The sequence below is a fragment of the Callorhinus ursinus genome, unplaced genomic scaffold, assembly GCF_003265705.2.
Source record: "Callorhinus ursinus isolate GAN/ISIS: 27379988/994484 unplaced genomic scaffold, GSC_fseal_2.0 scaffold5, whole genome shotgun sequence".
Taxonomy (NCBI): Eukaryota; Metazoa; Chordata; class Mammalia; order Carnivora; family Otariidae; genus Callorhinus; species Callorhinus ursinus.
In genome coordinates this window covers 23019352-23041860 of record NW_027397067.1, presented here as the reverse complement: position 1 = coordinate 23041860, position 22509 = coordinate 23019352, and the positions used below count along the sequence as shown (strand labels likewise).

General features: G+C 40.9%; 1 protein-coding gene across 2 annotated transcripts in view; it reads right to left on the bottom strand.

Moving 5' to 3' along the window:
* KCNB2 (potassium voltage-gated channel subfamily B member 2) overlaps positions 1-21997 on the bottom strand; it is a 383680-nt gene extending 361683 nt beyond the window's left edge. Inside the window, exon 1 of one of the 2 annotated variants that reach the window (XM_073892696.1) lies at positions 21982-21997. The gene's annotated coding sequence lies outside the window, so the exon portion shown is untranslated. Of the gene's footprint in view, positions 1-20678; positions 21249-21981 lie in introns of those variants that run through there. The other variant, XM_025871448.2, reaches the window with a different exon arrangement.
* Positions 21998-22509: the final 512 nt, after the last annotated feature.

Genomic DNA, 22509 nt, shown 5'->3' with positions numbered 1-22509 from the left:
ACTTGAACAAAATCCTAAAAGCTTTGCTTTCAGTGGTCAGAGGAAGCATTGTGTTGCAGTAAGAAGGGGAAAAGACAATAAGTAGAATATGCAATATGAGCATCTTTAAATATCACAGATGTCTCTGAATAACCAAATTTATAAATAAACCATTTTGTTTAGACACATAATATGATTGTTCTTCATCGGAATAGAGAACTATTTAAATAATTAGATCCTACATATATATGTTTGCTATAATTAGAGATTAAAGCACTAGGTTTGCCTTTAGTAACAGGGCTTTTTACAAGACATAGCTGACAAAAAAATATCCTCTACTTTGAAAAATATAATACTGATATTATAATGCATCTTGGGCCTTTTATAAACTATAAGGTATAGTCATGGCTTGAAATTTTCAGTCTGTTTCCAAACACACAAAAAGGCTAAAACTTTTACATGAGTGTTCATGTTCATTCAGCTGGTGGAAGATTTTTTATTATGAAGGTAAAAATGCCGTTTACATTGGGGCCCAAGATGTGTTCTTTTAAGTTTCTTTTTGCAAACGTCCTCCCAGAGTCACAATGCCGTGAAGGGGATAAATAAAGATGAAAGGCGATGAGAAAAGTTAAAAAGGCAGCCAACAGAAAAACTACTTGTGCCACTGAAAGGAATGAAAACAAGCCTGGGCCACCCTGTAATATCCTGATAAAAATCACAAACACTTCAGTTCTATGTGGATGATACAATCCTCAATTGGGTGATGGACTCAGATTTCATATGCCATGTGGGTGTTTGGCCTAAGTTAGATTTAGCCTCTATAAGACCAAGTAAAAAAATGTTCATGAAATTTGGATAGGATTTGAATATTTGTTAGGTTTCTTCCAATAAAATTAGCTTTTAGATCATGTAATGATTGATCTGGAATGTTCAGTAGTAACATTCTTGACAAGGGAGGTTTCTCTCAGTTGGGCTACATTAAGCAAAAATACACTTTCCAGTTACTTTCTGGTCCCTTACTTCTGATAATCAAACACATTACAGGCAATGTGGTTTTTATTAAAAGCTCGAATACTGAGTCTGATTTTAGTTTCTATGACCTAAACATTATACCATACTTTATATCCCCTCATGTTTGGAGACTAGAATCACAAAATGTAGCAAAGGGAACTTGTATATGATCCAGTCCAATTCCTTATTTCCAGGTTCCAAAACTGAGATCCAATGAGGTCATGTGACTGGTTGATCTCTCTCTCTCCAGTAGTTGCCAAACTTTGACTAGAACCGACGAGATCTATAAATGCCTACATAAGTCTCTATCTATTACATCCCACCTCGTTATTCTTTGCTTTTCACCTTACAGTCAGTTTTTAAAAGCTTTTATTTCTTTGTCTACCCCCATGTCAAAATATTGATTCAAACTACACTAAGTTGAGATGCAGTATTTCCTATATATTGTTCATTTCTTTAAAGGCTAATGGCTGTAGTCAGGCAACTTGACTGTGCTCTGATGAAGAGAGGTGAACTTCACAGAATTGTTCTTTCCTTACCTCTCCTTTCCTAGTACCAGTTCTTATGATTACTACCCCCTTCTGCTCTGGATCCCTTCAGTCAGTTCTGCACACTGCAGCCCCAACACCAGGAGACCGGGGTCACTTCGTATAGAAGATGCTCCCATGCTTCCCAAGAGCTGGATAAAGACACACGACATACAAAGACTGCAAGGTCTATCCTCTACTTCTCCCTGCAGTTCTATCATGTACCGTACTACCTCTCATTCTGTGTTCTAGCTTTTCTGTTCATTTCTTTCATGTGCTATTCTCCTCCTACAGGAAATTTGCACAACTTCTATTTTTTCCCCTCTTCACCTTTAGATATCAACTCAAGAATCACATCTTAGATAACATCCCCTGATTACCCTGACTATACAATCATCTTATTTTAAGAACTTATACAGAAGTAGGTGCCTTTTACCTGTAGCACTTGTCACAACAGCAGTTTTATATTTATTGGGATGAGTATTTTGATTATTTGATTAATACCCATCCTCTTTAATAGACTCTAAGTTCCTTGAAGGCAGGGATCATGTCTCATCTTATTCACCATTGTATCCCAAGTGCCTGGCATGAAGTACACCCACAATGATATTTTTGAATGAAAAAGTGAATGATCAGATTTATATTTTACTTAGCATTTATTTAAAAATTATATTCTTATTCCGGCTACCCCATATTTACCTGCCACTCCCCAAATCCAATCTGACCTTCATGTATGAAATGCTCTTTTCTACATTCTCCATCTGATAAGCGCTTATTCATTATTCAAGATCAAGAACAAATATCTTGTTCCGGGGTGAATTAATCTCTTCTGCCATAATGAATTAGAACTTTGCTCTATATGTTATAATGCTTTTATCTTATATCATAACTATTCATTTACTCAATCTTTTTATTCTTTCATTCAGCAAATATTTATGAGCCCTACTCTGCTTGAGGCGCAGTCTCTGACATCATGGAGCTTACATTCTAGTGGAAGTAGATAGGCATTCTACAAACAAACATACAAGCAACTGACTACAACTGTGAAAAAAAACTACAACGGAGAACAAGGTTCCACATGAGCTTTAACTGAAAATACCTTCTTGGTTGTGAGTTCTTAAAAGTAATAAGCTTCTCAATGTGGTATATATACACAATGGAATATTATGCAGCCAACAAAAGGAATGAGATCTTGCCATTTGCAACGACGTGGATGGAACTGGAGGGTGTTATGCTGAGTGAAATAAGTCAATCAGAGAAAGATATGTATCATATGACCTCACTGTTACGAGGAATTCTTAATCTCAGGAAACAAACTGAGGGTTGCTGGAGTGGTGGGGCGGTGGGAGGGATGGGGTGGCTGGGTGATAGACATTGGGGAGGGTATGTGCTATGGCGAGTGCTGTGAATTGTGCAAGCCTGTTGAATCACAGACCTGTACCTCTGAAACAAATAATGCAATATATGTTAAGAAAAAAAAAGGAAGAAGAAGATAGCAGGAGGGGAGGAATTAAGGGGGGGAATCGGAGGGGGAGACCAACCATGAGAGACGATGGACTCTGAAAAACAAACTGAGGGTTCTAGAGGGGAGGCGGGTGGGGGGATGGGTTAGCCTGGTGATGGGTATTAAAGAGGGCACGTTCTGCGTGGAGCACTGAGTGTTATGCACAAACAATGAATCATGGGGAACACTACATCCAAAACTAATGATGTAATGTATGGCGGTTAACATAACAATAAAAAAATTTTTAAAAAAAGTAATAAGCTTCTCTTATCCATATTTGCAACTTTGGCACGCAAATGCTTAACAAATTTTGTGGACTATCCAAAAGAATGAATAAATGAGTGAATAATGAATTTCAAGGCACTATTATCTTTATTTTTGGTCAAATGTTTTGGGTAACATCTCCTATTATCAGTTTATTTTGGTGACTTCCAATTTGTTTAGAAGTTCTACTGGCCCTTATTTATCTATTTTGACAAGGTCTGGGTTCAAGATAAGAACTAGGTTTTCTGGAATGTGTAGGGAAGAAGTGATAAATAAATAAGACTCTAACAATTATTGCTGCCCCAACTGGAATATGCTACCTGAAAACACTACTGGGCCTAGCCTAGTAATGTTCCAGTAGACCCCAGGTGACCACCTGTCAGGTATGCACAGAAGAAACTCCTACCCTGTTGTGAGATGTAGAAGATAGCCTTCAAAGTGGCTTCCATCACTCCAATTTTATGGTTCTATGAGATTTAAGTGAATACCACTCATCTAGACATTCCACTGGACAGATGAAGAATAGGAAAAAGCTCACCCTTCCAATTTCCTTTTTTTAAATAAAAAGATGTATTTATTTATTTGAGAGAGAGCTTGAGCACATACAAGTGTGGGGAGGGGCAGAGGGAGAGAATTTTCAAGCAGACTTCCCGCTGAGCATGGAGCCCGTCACGGGGCTCAATCCAATGACCCTGAGATCAGGACCTAAGCTGAAACCAAGAGTCGGATGCTCAGCCCGACTGAGCCACCCAGGCACCCCCACCCTTTCAATTTCTTAAGTTTAAAATTTTGCAGAAGTGAATTTTCAATTTCTCAGCTTACACTACTCGCTCTGAAGACAAATATGCAAGCCAGAAGAGACAATGTGATTGAATTTTCAGTAGTAAAAAAAGAAAAGTAAAAGAAAAGAAAGTACCGGAGTTAGTGAGTCCCTTTTTTTTCCCCCCAGAGGTGAGCTTACACCCTTTAACAATGATCTTTCCTCTTTCTAATTAATATAAAGTATTGCCATGGAAAAACTATACGAGGAGGGCAAAGTTTAATCGAAGGAATGACCCAGTGGTAACGGAAATACAAGCAGAGCCATATTTGGGTTGGGAAAATAGTTTAAGTTGAAAGGTAGAAATCTTTCCCAACATATTCAAATCACAATATATAGGTGGCCATGTCTTCAGACTCAAAGGAGACTATGGCCAAAATTTGCCTTAGGACGCTCAGTGTAGCCATAGCCATAGGTACCTTTCCTGACTGTCCATATTCAAAATACTGTCATGTGTTCTAGCTTCTAGCGTGAAAAAACAGTTTCTAACAAATCAATGGTATCTTTCATTAATGAAACTAATTTAAAAAATCAGAATGTGTCACAGAATGTGCTTGATTTTTATTCTGTGCATTAAGTAGAAAAGGAAAGAGGCTCACTGAACTGTAGACATCCATCTCCACATCCCTTATAATTAATGTTTTCCATCCACCCTTGTCATCAGTGAGGATCATTAAACAGCATTTATTAAGCATCCATCTGTGTATGGCACTTTATAAATATTCCTCCCCTTGCCCCTGCTCCCTTTCCCAATCTACCATGTGTCTCTGTTGTATAAAATGCTAGGGAACTACAATGATAAAAAATAATTAATGGTAAGAACATAAGGCAGATGGATGAGATGACCTACTAGCATCTAAGAATTTTAGGATGTTAAATTTACTGCTAATAATATAATTTAGCACAATTTGATAAGAAAATATCAAAGCGGTTTGATGAGGAAAATGAGCTAATCATATTCCATCAACATATTCTAAAATAAAAATGTGAAAATTCGGGACCACAGATGGACTGACTGAAAGCCTTCAGTTCATGTGACTTATACCAGATGATACAGTCTTGAAATAAATAATCTGGAGAACAGTGTGGAAAAAAATCATAAAAATTATGGTTGTGATAAGGGAATGTCATTTTGAAGCAAAGGTGAAAATATTCATAAATAAAGGACACCTACTGTTTTCATTGAATGGACTAGTATGTTTAAGAATGATGAAATCTTGGATTTTTCCCCTTTTCAGTTCTCCTTTAATGTTTTTTCTTCAAGGAAATGTTTTTTCTTCATGGAAAGAGTCAATAATATTGGGTTTAGGTATGGTGGTATCTAAAGCACTCTTTTTCACTTTTACAAGCTTCACGTAGTCAGGATTATAGTCCAAGAGCATGTCAAGGTAAAATAAGCTATTGCTATAAGATTCAGATTTAAAACTTGGATTTTATTTCTGCTTAAGATCAAAATGCCCATAAGTAGAAACTGTATTTCCTAGAAGGTAAGAATATTCTTGGAGATGTATCTGAAGGAAAGCCAAAATTATGATCTCATTTGCTTTGTGAATTTTGTTAATAATTACCATTTTTATCACCTACCACATGTTGGGTGATTATTATATGCAGCTTTTATGCTTATCCCTTAAATTTAATTTTCAGAATGAACATGCATTAATTCTCAACCCACCTAGGGATGGGTATTATCTTTAATTTACAAATAAGGAAACTGAGGCTCAGGGGCGCCTGGATGGCTCAATTGGTTAAGCGTCTGCCTTCGGCTCAGGTCATGATCCCAGGATCCTGGGATGGAGCCCCAGTTGGGGCTCCCTGCTAAGTGGGGAGTCAGTTTCTCCTTCTGTCCCTCTATGTGCCCCCCCACTCTCTGCTCTCTCTCAAATAAATAAAATCTTTAAAAAAAAAAAAGGTTGGGGCGCCTGGGTGGCTCAGTCGTTAAAGCAGCTGCCTTCGGCTCAGGTCATGATCCCAGGGTCCTGGAATAGGAGCCCCACGTCGGGCTCTCTGCTCAGCAGGAAGCCTGCTTCTCCCTCTCCCACTCCCCCTGCTCATGTTCCCTCTCTCGCTGTCTCTCTCTGTCAAGATAAATAAAATCTTTAAAAAAAAAAAAAAGGAAAGGAAACTGAGGCCCAGAAAGGTAAGTGCCTTGTTCACGATGACACAACTAGTGAGTGCTCGTGCCAGGATTCCAATCCAGCATTATCTTAATGCAAAGCCCATGTCCTTAACCTCATAAGATGCTGGAGATTTTCCTTGAATGGCAGGATTCTGGATGCCTCAGAATGATAAACAAATGGAAATATGGAAACAATACTGAGGAATATTTTTAGCATGATGTAGAAGACTAAAACTCAAATACTTCTTATACCATTATAGCTATCCTTTGCTCTAAGTGGCATGTATAAAATATATTAAATGTTATAATTTTCTCATGTATAGAGATGGTAGGGTTGGCAACTATTTTTGCAGTTCTAAATTTTTAAACTAAACAAATTTTATTTTATTTTATTTATTAAAAGATTTTATTTATTTATTTGAGACAGAGAGCATGGGGAGAAGCAGGCTCCCCACTGAGCAGGGAGCCCGACATGGGGCTCGATCCCAGGACCCTGGGATCATGACTTGAGCCAAAGGCAGACACTTACTCGACTGAGCCACCCAGGCGCCCCCTAAATAAATTTTAGTAAGTGACTTTGAAAAGTAATATTATTAGCCTTAGTATTCGAGATTTATACTCAAGATAGATGCCTTAAAAATATAAAATTCAGGGGCACCTGCTTCTCTCCTCCCGGTTCGTGCTCTCTCTCGCTATCTCTCTCTCTCTCAAATAAATAAATAAAATCTTTAAAAACATATATATGTATATATATATATACACACATATATAATTCATAGCATTTGGAAGGGCAACATTAGTGGATTTAAGTGATTTTCCCAGGGTCCATTCCGCATCAGGGCTAGAAGTCAACTCTCTTGTTCCTGAGTCTATATTTCTCCACTAGACTTTGCTACCTTAGAGCATCAATATATAAAATTACAATGATGGAAGAGAAAAAGTGAAGTAAGAGCAATCAAACTATCTTATATTCAGTTAAACCTATAAATACTGATGAGTTGAACCTAATTATTAATGAATCCTGACTATAACATAAATCTATAATTTCTCCTATTCCAATAATGGTCAGAATGGAAAAAGATCAAACATTACAAATAATACATACTGATTTAGATACATTATTCCTTTCTCATTCCCTCCCTCCCTCCCTTCCTTCCAAAACAATGTGTTAATTGGCTATCACTTTATACTGAATGCAGGGGATACAAAATTGGGTAAGGTAGCCAGCCCTTGATCTCAAAAAACCCATAGGATCACTGCAAAGAATATTACAAGAATTTTTGGATTTGTGCTTTTAGCATATGTCTTACAGGCTCAGATAATATTATGGACTTAAATATTTCTTTAACTGGCACCTAATTAATGCTTTCCACCTGATTTAAACATATTAATGTGAAGGAAGGGAAAAGTATAAAATACCAGGAAGTGACACAGATGTTTTAATTCATGGGGCTTTATAGAACATAATGTTCATTTATGTGAGCTATAGCCTTGGCCATCATTTGCAATTTTAAAGGCTCTTGGAGGTCTTAAATGAATTAATGAATTAAATGGATTATTTCATTAAGTCGCTCGACAAATACTTACTGAGCACCTACAACTGTATCAAACATTGTGTTATAAAATGCCTGCAAGAAAATGGCTCCCTAAAAAAGAAAAGACAAAAGATAAAAAAGAAAAAAAGACAAAACCCTTACTATAACATTCTACTTTAGCTGCACATATATGATTACAAGTCATGTTTATTATTTTGCTGGGCCTAAATGAAACCAGAAGACAATTTTAAAAAAGTAACTTTTTAATAGCTTCTAAGCTTTCTATGTGTATTCTTTCTATTAAGCCTAATGAAAATGCTCTCCTTAGATTTAGAAAAAAAACCCTAGGATTCCAAATTTAAAATGACATTTATCTCAAAAGTAAATTAATATTGAATGGTAGTCTAATTAATAATTGTGATTTTACGAACTAAAGACATTTAGCATGGAAGCCCCTAGACACATTTGTCCTAAGCTATACAGACTAGAGAACAGGACTAAAGATGAACCATCTCTTCTCAAATGTTACTTTACTGCTGTATTTCAGAACTGTACCTTCTAAATACTACTTTCTCATTCTGGTATTATCTTTCTGGAAGATAGTGCTTTTCATCTGTGAAAAGCAGAACAAAGAATTCAAGAGATCCAGTCACACGGGAACTTCCAAAGGATTAAAAGCAACTCTAATGTTATCTAGGTGATAACCATGAAAAAAAAAAACCAGCATAATACTTCACCATAATAACGTGCTTTACATAATAAATACTGAAATTATTGTATCTGACAAATCTCCAAAAATATATCAATTGGCATGTCAAGAGCTATTATCATTTCAGAGGGATTTTTTGTTAGTAATCTGAACTGATAAAACAGCTCTTATAAATAAGCACAAAAGAAATCAATATGCAAAAGGAAAGGAACTTGTTAAAGAACACAGTGTTGTGTCTGTGTCATTTTAGAGGTTAGAAGGGAAACATGAATAGAGGAAGAAACATGAATAGAAGCAGGAGACAGAGAGAAAAGATGGACAAGAATGAAAGAAAGAGAGAAGAAAGAAGAAAGAAAGAGAGAGAGAGAGAAAGAAAGAAAAATAAAGGAAGGAAGGAAATCCTGTCTGGGAAAAGTGGGCGTGAGAAAGCATTTAAGGTCACATTAGACGCTTACAAAGATAATGTTCTATATTTGTATCACATTTTACATTTTGTAGTTCACATAAAGAAAGAAATGCCTTCAATAAAGAACAATTCCTATGCACAGAAATAAATCATAGTGCATTCAAATTCCTTCACTAGGATGTACCTGGGAGATACTCATCTGAGTCAAAATAGGCATTGGACTCCACAGATGGCTTGCATGTTTATATATGGTTAGTTGGAGGCTGATGTTGGTTGTAAGTGGGTATTTCTAGAATTTAAACCATACTGCTTTTGAAACTTAGTGTTTCCTAAAGTAATTCATGCTAATAATAATCCAGGCCTGCACTGTCTCGTATGGTAGCCACTAGCCACATATGGATATTTAAATTTAAAATTTAATTTCTCAGCCTCACGAGTCACATTTCAAGGGTTCGATAGCTTATACGGCTAGTGCCTGCCGAATCGAAGAGCACAGACAGACAAAACGCCCATCATCACAACAGTTCTATCGGAAAGCACTGGTCTTCACTCCTGTGAAGTTATGAAGCTGAGACCTGTTCTGAAAATAGGGATGAAAGAAAAACTCCATTGGAAGTACCATGTTCTTCCTCATCTCATTCCACCAGTGGCCTCCATTCCTACCAGTGGTAGCCCCTCAACCCTCACTTTCCAACTGTTCCAGCCCAGGCTGCAGAACCATTTTAGCCCTTGTCAAGAAGCACGTGAAGAGTGTGTGAGTAGTGCAGGGCCATGGGCTGGCAGTTCATCAACATGCTGGTCCTACTCTGGTGCTACTCTGGCCCACCCTGGGCAGCAGTTCTTGGTAGCTGCACTCCTGGTAGCTATTCTGTGACCTAGAACCTGACTTGGGTCCTGGTTCCATCCATTCTTTCACTCAATGACCCAACACATTAACAAGGAGCACCAACTATGTGGAGGTGTTGTGGATAAAGCAGTGAATACGGACAGCCTCTGCCTTTAGTGAGCTGACATTCTCACACAGTAAAACGACACAGGAAAATGACCCACAATTTAGAATTGGGTAAGTGCTGTAAAGGAGAATAGAAGGTGCTAAGAAAGAGAATAATGGAGAGACCCAAGAAGACTTCTTTGAGCAAATGACTTTTGACCTGAGATCAGGGGCATAAGTAAGAGTGGGGTAGGTAAAAGGAAGAGACAGTACCCCAAACCACCACCTGTGTATGCCTTGTGGCAAGGAATCTCAGGCACCTGGGATAAACTAAAAGAAAGCCAGAAATCATAGCAGACTATGAAGGGTGAGTGGCCTGAAACGAGGCAGGCGGGCAGGGGCCAGACTGACCAGAGCCTCTATCAACAACAGCCTTACGCTAGCGATGCTTTGGAAAGTGAAGAAGGAATAGGGTAACCCCTGAGTTAAAGATTGAGGCCTTTGTCCTAAGAAAAGTGGGAAATCATTTAAGGGGTTAAGGTAGATGGGTGATAAGATCAGATTTGCCATTTATAAAAAAAGAAAAGCAAAGGGCAAAATGGATTGAGGAGACAAGAAAAGAAGCTAGGAGTCCAGTTAATAAGCTTTAGTGGAAGTCCAGAAAGAGGTGTTGGCAGTTGGGTGATGGCACAGGGAATGGTCGTGTCCACTGTGCCCGAAACCCTGCATTTATGATGTGACCATCACATGACTTTCCTGACAAGAGACACCCATGTCTAAACTAGTCCAGACTCCTGCCAGCTCCATACAATAGACTTCCTTCTAAATTCTTAAGTGTCCACAAACCACAGCATCTGAGCCTATGGGGCTGGATCTTCCTAATCCTGCCTGCCCCGTCTGCCCCTACCTGTCTGAGTCTCAAATATTGCCTGTTCCCACACTCCCCTCCCCATAATTTGACTGGGGCTTCTGCCAGTACACCAGAGATCTAACTTTCTGCCCACTTGGACCGCCGCCAGCCATCCATCTCGGGCTTTTCCAGATGCCACGTGTGCCTACCTGCCTGATTTCCTCTTAGGACCAGCTTACCTGGACCCTGCCATGACTGAGCGCCCACTGTTAGAAAACAGGAGGAGGGAGTGGAAAAAGAAGCAAAGAACTCAAGTCCCGGAGTCTGCAACAAACAAACCAGGTGACCAGAAGCAGAGCATAAAGGTATCTCTGGGTAATAATGGCGGCATAATGTCTCAAATCCCCCACTTTAGCACACCACAGCCCACATGCGGCTCCTCACTCCACAAGTGTCACCCTCACCCTTTCATTTCCAGCAGCTTTGCCTTTGCCCGGCACTTTCCCTTCCAAATAGAAAGAACCCCCCGATCGTCTGGACCTAGGGCAGACTCACTGCCCTTGCCACTGAAGAGGGAGCTGGGCGGTTCTTTGTTTCTCGACAGACTCTAAGCACTGTGAGGATAAGGACCAATTCTGTTTAACCTGGTGACCTAGAAGAGTGCTTTACCTATGAAAAGTGCTTAACAAATATTTGCTAAATGCATGTCTTTAAAAAGCTGGCTATAATTTTGAGACAGTTGGGCTATGAGAAAGCAGTAAGTCCTTTTAGAGAAAGAACTACAGCTTTGTTTTGGAAAAACAATAAAACCATAATGGACTGTTTGGCTATTACAGGCAAGTCCCTTTGTAGACCTGCACACCGAGTCCACTGCACCTTGAGAAAGGATAGAGGGGAAATCCTAGATAAAGAGATGTGAGGAAGAGCCTGGGGGAAGAGAAAGGCCTAGCAAACGGCTTGTATCTGGGCCGGTGAGCAAACCCCCATGGTAAGGAATGGTAAAGACAGTTCTAGAAGCATTGACATCTAACATTCAATTAGAACTAGTTTCTTGTCTTTGGTAGAATTACCATCCTTTATCCAAAAGCACTCAGCCAGAATCTGTTATGTACAAGAGCCTTACACCAGTGATGCTTTAGGGAACTAAGGAAGGCTGTGCTAGTCCCAGAAGTCTGGATGGAGAGCCAATCAGAAGACGGGAGTGAGGTGGGGCAATGCCATGCGTAGAACGGATTAACTGGAGAATGAATATAACTCAAGCCCTTTCCTCCCTAATTTATTCTGGAGGAAGATGACTACAGCAGGAATGGGCTAATTGTCTAAATTTATGCTTCACTTTTGTAAGAGAGAACTGTCTCTGGGAAGCTCTTATTGACCCAGGGACTGCATTTCCCAGCCCCCCGGCGTTCTGGGGGGGACCTCCGACTAGTTTTCATCAGCAGATTATAAGCAGGAGTGTTGCTGTCATAATTTCTGAGCCAAGATGTTTAAGAAGTAGATGTGCATTTTCAATTCTCCCTTTATCCCCACATAAACACCTCTCCCCATTTGATATGTGGGTGAGAAACTTTTATATTATGTCAAGCCACTAACATTTCAGTTTGTTATAGCAGCTGGCATCATCCTAACTCATTCTGAAGCTAATACCTTGAAGTGGGTGCTGCCTTTATAAAAATCTAAATATGTAGCGTGGGCATCAGTCAGGAGATAGCCAGAGGAGACTGGAGGCCTGGAACCCTCCTCAGCCCTGGCAACACTGCACTAACTCCAGAGCAAATGGCTGGAAAGAGCCAGAATGCTTATGTGTGATGGTTGTTTCTCAGTGCCTACAGCAAGGTGTTATAAAGTAATGGATGAGCTCAGGAAATAATTGGCTGGTTTGAGAACACAGATGGGGCAAATTGCCAAACTCTAGAAATCCAAGACTATGAAGCTGCAACAGTACATTGCTTCAGGGACTCTAAGAGTGAGGAATAACTCTGAAAATGATTTGAATAACAGATACCTATTTTTGACAAAATGACTCGGCCTTGCAACAAAGATCTGATTAATAAGTCACCCAACCACCCATGGCTGTTCTTTCAGATGACCTCAAAGTAATCACTTGAGACACGGCGTTGAGACATGAGCAAAGAAATGAAGCAGGTTCAAGAATTATGAATAGGAAAGAATTTTCAATGTAGTTAGTAGTGTAACTGACACAAAGCAAATACATTAAAAACCTATGAAGATTTTAAGGGAATTGTATTGTCAAAGAAATTAGGAGCCTGGCCTAAGGAAACAAACAAACAAACAGTGACTATAAAACATCCTCTAAGGCACCCAAACTTGGACCAGCAAGAAGGGTGCTGAGAAGTTAATATAATTCCCAATATCCATTTTGGATGTGTGTGTAATGGGTAGGGAAGAACTTCTCAGAGGGTGGCCAGGGCTACAGATAACAATGAACAAAGTTATTCCAAGATAGAAAACACAGAGTCTACAAAATAAAGAATTTCCCCTACTGCCAGGGCAGGAGGTGTTTGGCAATGTCTAGCAGGATTTCTTCCAGGTCATGGGCCAATGACTGCATCTCCCATTCTTCCCTTTTCCAAATGGGAATTTTTTAATACAATTATTCTACACCTGATCCATCACTCTGTCATGGGAGGGCAATAACCTGTCTTTCAGTATAAAGGTTTCTGGACAATGAGGAGCCATATCCAGACGTAATGGGGAGGACTTAGCATCACCCTTACAGCCTGGACTTTGACATGGACGCAATGACCAGGGGGGATTCAGGTAGTCTCCTGCGGCTGAGGTTTTGCTACATGTGGCCAGAGAGGCAGAATATGATAGAAATAGCTGTTCAGCAAAATTCTGCTTCTCCTTCCATGATACAGAAACGTTGCTGGGGAGCGGCTAACCAGATATTAGATATTCCAGCCCTCTTTGTATATAGATGGAGGGATGTGATTCTCTCACCAAAAGAATGTGAATGGAGGCAAGGTGTGTCACTTCTTGGGTAAACCTTCTCTATGTTCATTCTCGTCCATAACTCCCAGCTAGATGCAGAGAACTCCAAATTCCTAGGACTTCACAAGAATATGTCCCCAAATCACTGCACAAAACACACACACACTGGACTCCTATGTGAGCAAAAAATAAACCTCTACTCTATTAATCACTGAAATAGGGAGTTTTAGTACAGAAGCTCGTGTTACCACAACTAAGACAATGACCCTTGAAGAAGAAAGAGTGGGGCTCCAAGCTTGTTATTCCAACCCAAGTTGGGAGCTGAAAGCCTTATGGACACTTGGGGAATTCAGACCCTCCTCTTCTTCACCATTCCTATTAAGGGAAGTCCTGGACCATATCCTGCCTGTATGCCTCAACAGGCTCCTAATTAGTCTCCTGGGATTCAATCTTTTCTCCTCTCACCATCCACCTTCCTCACGCTAGCTCAGAGACTGTCCCCCACAAAAAGTGGACCATGTCACTCTACTTCAAATTGCAGTTAACCCCCACTGCCTGTCCCACAGGATAAGATCCAAGTGATAGAACACAACACCTTTCCCATTTAACCTCCAACCTTCTTCAACCTCATCTCCCCTCATTTCCCTGCAACTGACAACGTTGAGCCCCAATTACCAGCCACGCCCTCTTTATGACACTGCTTTGCAAATGCTGTTCCCTCTGCCTAGAATGTTCTCCATCTGCCTCCTTTTTAGCCTGGAAAATGCTTGCTCATCTCTTAAAAATTAGCTTAGTTGTCATTTCATCTGTGAAGTCTTGTCTGACACTCCCACATACGAAACGGAATCCTGACATTTATGATCAGATCAGCCAGCCTCATATATTGTGCCTACTCTTGGGGTGTTTCTATTATTCAGTTATCTACATGGTCTGATTTTGTTGCTGTTTATTTTCTTTGTTATCCCATCAGCCTTTAAATTTATCTTCTTACTAAAAATTTAGAGAGTCCTGCTTTTTCAAAACAGCCCAGTGATGCATTAGAATGAGATTGGCTCCCTTCGGTGGCAGACTGTATCTGTAATCAGTGCTGTTGAATGAGATTAACCCAGTCTTTTGGGTGAGTTTTCTACAACTGTGAAATATTTGGAGGGCAAGGCCCAGGAATACCAGAAACCCCATAACATGTACAGAAATCCTGCACTCCCTAAGTTTTACACTATTGATCAGACACATACATACACGAAAAACTTGCTTGTGAGCATCTGTGATGCGATCTTAACCCTGTCATACAAAAAATATTTTCTACATGGGCATTTTCTAGGAAAGCACCATATTTGGAACTTCACCACGATTTGCTCACCATTTTGGAGAGTCATGTCACCAGCCATAACGCTGCTCATGTGAACTCACTCACTAATACAGTACACCCACATGTTTGCAATTGTAGCTGTCGCATGCCATGGATATATTTACTTCATTCTTATTTCAAAAACGCCAAATATACAAAAGTGTCACCAATATTCAGTTCAATGTTTTCTCTTAAGCCCAAGTTTATGCATTTTAAGTAGCAAGCATCTGACTACTTTAGCACCTCTTAGTATAGCTACGCCTGAGCATATGCAAACTGATACACCTACAAGCTTATCGTAAGCAGCTTTCCTTTGATTTCTGGCTTCTCTTACAGAGAAAGAACTGATTGACTTTTAAAATATTACATATGAAGATAGGTTATATTATCTATAAATATCATTTCAGGAAAGTAAAAGGGACATTACAAAACCCTGCTTACTAAAAGGGGACACTGGGTCTAATTGAGGAGTGAATCACGACTAAATCCATCTAGGAACTCAGAGCAATCACATTTTTTTACTCTCGGGATGCTTCTGTCAGGCAACTACTCCACTGAATTGCCATTCTGCTCTGCCAACAGCATTTATGACATTTTGTTATGATTTACTTGTCTGCATGTGCAGGCTGTGAAAGCATGCTGTCCGATTCATATTTATGTCCCCAGCACCTAGCTTAGGGCTTGGCACCAAGAAAGGAGCTCGGGAGATACCCTGAGGATGAAACACCAGATGAGAATCCTAAGGAGGTAGGCAGTCCCTGGCTCTTCTGATAGATCTCTGAATCAATTATTCACTCTTTTGCCTATACCAATATTATTAAGCTTTCTTTATTCTGCCTAATGTGAAAGCGAGTTATGAACTCAATTTTCTCTCTTCCTTGTAGGCCCAGGCAGTACCATGTTCACCTTTGTATCCCCAAAGAACCCTGCACAGAGGAAGCAGTCAATAAATATTATTCAAATCAAGTTATTCCCCAGGAATATTGCTACACATAATGGTTATGTTTTTAGTACTAGTATTACTATACTTTGGGTATATTACTGATTTTAAAAAAGGGCATTTGTAGATTGGGCTAGAGACCTAAACATCAGAAAAGTACTGCTTCTCTAAATGCAATACAGGTTCCAAAAAAAAACCCAAACCTTTAAAATCAACTTATAAGCTTTAAGCCAACTGTAGGTTGAGAGTTGTCTATACAATACGCAACTGAGCTTATGAAACCTAACATCTGTGGGAAAAATTAAAATGTTAATCATGAGGATATATCTAAATATTTAATTATATGGCATGCTTCAGGGAATATTTGGCCATTTTATCATCCAAATTTAATCCAGGTGGTATTTTTCACATAACCAGAAGCCATGGCTATTTAGAAAGAACTTTACCTCAAATATTATAGAAGCTTTCCTTGCTAAAAATCTCAGTAATTTATAATTTGATTTATGCTTTCACAATTATATTATAGTTGTCATTTAATAAAATAAATGCATTCTAGACAATATACTAGAAAGTAAAACTGTTAAGTGACTGTATTCCAATTTCCATAATATATGGGAGGTACATTTCACAGAGGAAAATATGGGGACACGGGTATAAGAAAATTACACATTGGAAAACTAATAATTTTTCTTTTAACATATGAATATATAATTCTAAAATAATAAATTAAAAATATAACACTTTATTCAAAACAATTCACAAAAGTTTTTAAAAACTGGAAATGAAAATAAAATAATCTATCGTTTGAAATTGGCTAGTCAGTCATCTCTCAGCCAACTTTATTCTCTGTGGTCACTCTAAAAGCAGTACTTTCTAATGTTTTAGCATTCTGATAACAGTCTACCCAACTTTTAAAGATCAGCCTCCAGGTAACCTAGCTTCTTATTTCAAATTTATGTTGAAAATTTTGGCATTTTCACCTACTGAAAGTCCCTTTTTTACCTTTTCCAAGCATCCTTGTAATCAGAACTATGGTTGTATCCTTTAATGGGAAGATAGAGCTTCAAATAAATCTAGAAGCTGCAAACAACTTTTCTTATTCTGTCTGGGATCACCCTTAATACTTCTTAATATCATAGTGGTTAAGTAGAGCCAGAATGCCTGACAAGTTTGTACCATTTACTTCCTACGTGACTTTATATAAAAAGTCTCTGTACCTGAATTTTCATTTCTGTGTAATGAAGAGAATTAGTGATAGCTGCCTCATAGGGTGGTGGTGAGACTATTTAATATTTGTAAAACACTGAAAACATTTCCTGGCCAAAGTGCTTGTTATAATAATAATAGTAAAAAGAAATTTATTTTGTTTATATAGATAAAATAATCACAATATAATGATTAAAATTAAAATATAAATATTTATAATAATGTTTTAATTTAATTTCAATTTAAAGAGTAATCACTTTAATAAAAGTTGTTATTGGTTTTTAATAATTCCCCAAAGCATAGACTGTGACAAATTTTCATGATCCTCTTCATGATTTGCCTTAATTAATTTATTAAGTATGAAACTGTTAAATGTATGTCTATATGCCAGAGATCTCTGATTTTGAACGACACATGTGATTCTTTGACTAGTTATATATTCAAGTTGTATTCTCTACACTTTAAAAAATCCTTGAGGGGCAAGGACTATGTCTTTTATCTAGCTGTTTTATACTGGTTACATTCTAATCAAGCACACTTCTCCTTATATACACTTAATGAGTAATAAATGAATTAATGAATGAGTGAGTAGATACATGACATTAAATCACAGCATGGATAGGTACAATTCAATCTACAGGAACAGGTACTTTTCCCTTAAAGATAATATGATAGAAAAAAAAAGATAATATGGTAGGGTTTGGCTTACACAGGCCACGGAGTCTGTGGTCACACACACTAGACCTTTTGCTCGACAGCCAGGGCTTATAGTAAAGAATCGGTGGGAATTTATACTTAAGAAGCACAGAGAGGAAACAACCACTGAACAAGAATGGACTATACATCTAGAGTACGGAGATGCTTGTAGTATATAACTAAAAAGTTTAAGACTGTGCTGCTCTATAAAGTTTATCTTATCACTTTGGGAATAACAAGGTCGTAAGCTCTTACCTTAAAAAATACTCTGAAAAAATACTGAACTTAAAAAATATCACTAATACATGCTTACTCTTCTCTGAAACCTTTGTGAAAATAACAGGCATTGTGACTTTATGCAGAATCCACTTGCTGAATATAAGCAAATCCCAAATAACATTACATTCTGAAGTAAACAGAGTATCTTAACCTCACGTAGTTACCTTAAAAATGTCCCTGAGAAGATGTCCTATCAACTTTAAGGAATTTAGTCTCTAAGGGATAGCACATTTCAAATAACAAATTACTTCTTTATAATTCCTCAAGGAAAAAATGCATGAAGTTAGAATGAACAGATTTTGTAGCTCTCCTAGATTTTACCAGTAATTTGGTCTACTTTCATAGTATGTACACACATATCCCAATCTCCCTAGAATACTATTTCAAAATGACAAATATAAATTGAAGAAAAAATATTTTTTTCCATGCTTAATGAAGATTTTCCACAGACATACAGGCAGGTAGGCAAAAAGAACCTGGGCAGATATTATTTTGAGTTACCAAGAAATGTGACTGAAAGCCTATCCTTGCCACTCCACTTTTTCTAGCGGTCTCACTTTTGTTACTGTACTGGAAATGAGAAGCGTGCGTTCACGCTCAGTTAGTTGCTCCATGGTGTCAACAAGGAAACTTTAAAAGCCAAACAGCCAGGATTAGATAAGGTGATAATTTTCACTACTCCCACCTGAGTATTCAGTAAACATGTATGCCTGGAAAGTTCAACTGTGGGATTTGGAGAAAAGTGAAATTGGAAATAGTTTAAAGTGACACATGGATTGATTCTACTTAGAAAAACATCAGAGAAAAAAGAAAAGACAGACGCTAAGATTCTCAAAGTGGCAGGCAATGGAGTTATTTTTTGGAGTCGGTGTGTGTGTGTTTGTGTATGAGGGAGATTTGGAAGCACTACCCTGGAGAAGGAATGGTGAAGGTTAAAAGGGGGAAGAAAGCAAAGAGAACTGCCAACTGATTCACTCCTTTCTCCAAGAGTCTGTGCTGTGCCAGAAAAGGAAAAAGAGTGCATTAGACGGAATTCTATTCATGGTAAACAACTGGTCTGAACCTGACAGCAAGAGGGAGGGGATTATAGTATTTACTTTGTGGAGGCATATTCATCCTTTTAGGTGAAGAGGATACTTTTTATTCAGTGGAGAAAAAAAGTTATTTATACACAGTACCCTCAGAAACTCTACCCAGCCACACAAGGAAGCAAGCACATTATTTATGCCCTACATTAAAAACACCACCCCTAGCAGCAATTAAACGCACATACACATACATAATGGGCCAGATTACTCAACTGTTTAAGTTCTGGTTAATTTAAGAATCAAAAATCTTTAGTTTAGATGTCTATAGATCTAATTCATGTCTTACAAGTAGGCTTTGGACAACTTTATATTTATTCACATACACACAACACTCTCTCTCTCTAAAGAGTGAAATAAAGTGAAACTTCAATACATATATACATATATTTTTTTAATGTTACCCTCTTTTTTGAAAATCTTTCCTGGAAGTTATGCAGTATTGACAAGGTGGCTTTTAGATTTTTGACCAGAATTTACCTTTCTCTTGTCTTCTGAAATGTAATATCTCAATTGATGTTTATTGATAAACATACCAAGAGACCATTGTCCCACACAATGCCACACATTTAGAAACAATAACAAATTCCTACTTCCCTTTTGCGCTGAGCGTAAATAATCAAATCCCAACAAAAGCCAACAACCAGTGCAAAAACAGAAATGTGAAAAGCTATTTAAAATATTGACATTATTGCATAACTTGATTAGAAGGACTGTTGAACCTGCATGAAATAAACCCAGTGTACATCTGTGCATCCTAAATTTTTCAGTGTAATCTTGTATCTATGATTCTATCACTTGTGCAGTCATAAATGATGTATAAATGCCATGTTTGTGCATATTGCACACTGACAATTTTTATGAATGAACACACAAAAATGCTTAGAATTCGAGAAAATGGATGGCAGCATACTATTTTGAAAACAGTCATTTAGCATTGGAAGCAAACGATGAGGGAAATGGTATCTTTTGGTGCCATTGAGGGCAACTGTATTCTCAAGTCCTCTAGCAGAGTGTGTTGGAAACAGCCATGAAGCTCTTTCCTTAGAGACTCGTTCTCCCTCTCGGGAACCTTGCTACAGAACGGAGAACGCGCACCGCCCGAAGGATAAGATGCATGCATGTCTCTGTGCTCTGAGCACTGTTCATACATCAGAGACATCACACTCCCTAAATCCGGTCCCACAAGTGTGTGCATGTGAGTGTGGCATTTACCAACAAATGAACAGAAGGCAACAGGAGCTCATCTCCCAGAAATAACATTCCCCATCCCTTCCCAGGCAGACTGCTCAGAACCTTTTCAGGGGCTAACACTGGAGTGCCTTCCCCACGGGGACGGAGCCTTGCATTAAAAACCTCTCAGGGCTAAGTCAGCTTCAGCTTTGTGTGTGTAAGTCCACTCGGCGCCATATGGCAGTTTCCAATTCCTTTAGTAACTCAAGTCTGGCTACGCTGCCCGCGATGATTCATTCTTAAAGGAAGACCCCTTCGGGGAGCAGCAATGCCCCTTCACTTACCTAGCTCCCACAGACCCCGCTCAGCAGGCGGCACGGGCTCGGGCGCCACAGAGGGTTGTGGGATTCCCCGCTCCCTCCGGGGCTCCTCTCCCTGCGACGGTCCCCTTCGCCAGTGATCTGTCGCTGGAAAATCCCCCTCCCCTCCACGGAGAGGAGGGTCTCCCCGGCTGGCTGGAGCTCCTGGCGTTTTTCCCCCCTCTCCTCACATCCCTGACTCTGTTCACGGTCTCTAGCAGGAAAGCTCAAGGGAGAGGCGGCGGGAGGAAGCTAAGGTATCCTTAAAAAGAACAATAATCTTCATCGATCTTCGCCCCCTTCCCCACGCGGGCCCCCATCCCCCTGCTGCTGCTGCCGCCGCCGCCGCCGCCGCCCAGACAAGAGAGGGCTGGATAGAAAAGGAAAAATCGAGTGGGGCTGAGCTCGCCGCGCGGAAGGAGCCGGGAAGGCGAGCCGTGCGGGCCGGAGAGTTGCCGCTCGCTCGGGCTGCCGGCGGAGAGGTGGCGGCGGTCGGCGGGGGCGGAGGGTGGTGGGTGCTTGGTGGGTGTGTGTCTGTGGCTGAGCCCGGGAGAGGCTGGACGCGGGAGGCGAGGCAGGGCGCTCGGGGGCGCCGCTCCGGCGTGCACACCCGCCCGCGGCCACCCCGCCTCGCGCTCCGCCTCCTCCCGCGCTCCGCGCACCCGCGGGCTGGAGGGGCCGCCGCCGCCGCCGCCGCCTCCGCCTCCTCCTCCTTCTCCTCCCACTCCTCCCCCTCCCCCTCCCCCCGGGCGCTCGCGGCTCTCGAGGTGCGCGGCGGGCCCGCGTGGCGGGGCTGGGTGGCCGGCTGGGCACCTCCGGGTACGGCCCGGCTCGGCCTCGCGGGGCGGGAGGTGTGCGCCCGGCCTGGGACAGCGCCCCCGAGCCCAGGGCGCGGCCGGGGCGCGGGCGAGCGGGCGGGCACCGCCCACACCTCGGCTGGCGCCTCCCTCTCCTCGGGCGCGCCCGCCGCTCCCTGGGGCCCCGGGCCCGGCTCCACACCCACCTGCTTCCCTCTGTGGCTCCCGCTCTGCGGCAGGAGGGTCCGCATTCGGCGGTCGCCGCGCAGCCGGCGGCGGGGAAAGCCCGGGGTGCCCCGCCGACGAGCGCTGTGGTGGCTTCGCGGGATTCCCTGGGCCCTTGTGCTTCCAGATGCTGGGCTCTCCCCACGCCCGCCCTGACGCCACCCTGACCCGGGGCCCGCTACTCGACCCCGGGGACCTGGGGTGAGGAGAGATCGCTCCTGAGTGATAGGGCCCGGAGTATTTTCCCGGAGGAGTGCAGGGCTGACCGGGAGCACAGATGGGATCTGACTTTCCTCCCAGCACCTCCAGCTCCGTTCAAGGGCCGTAGCCAGCCCCCGTAATCCCTCTTTCCTGGGTTTGAGGGAGAAGCCGGGTGGGTTGGTGGCAGCCTTAAGTCTCGCTTTCCACGGGGGCGCTATTCGTACTCTGGCTTGCTTTCTTTTGCCCGCTCTCCCTGAGATCTGGAAAATTTGTGCCAAGTTCCTCCTCGGCGAGGCCGCCTGGTGGACACCCAGACCTTTCCTTACCTTCTGGTGCGGTAAAGACAGGATGAACTTGAATAATAACATCACTGGGCTCTCCGGTTCCCTGACCCGTGTGCTCTTAACGGGCACAGTTAGAGGGGATTTTAGGAAAACAAAGTAGCTTAAAACACCCTATAAAAAAGCGTGTAGGCCATGATTGTATATTCAAAGCTGGGACTCCCTTCTGAGTTTCTTTGGTCGAAGAAAGAGGGCTATTGAAGAGAGTCAAAATGCACTCAGTTTTAAATAGATCTCATTTAGTCCATGTTT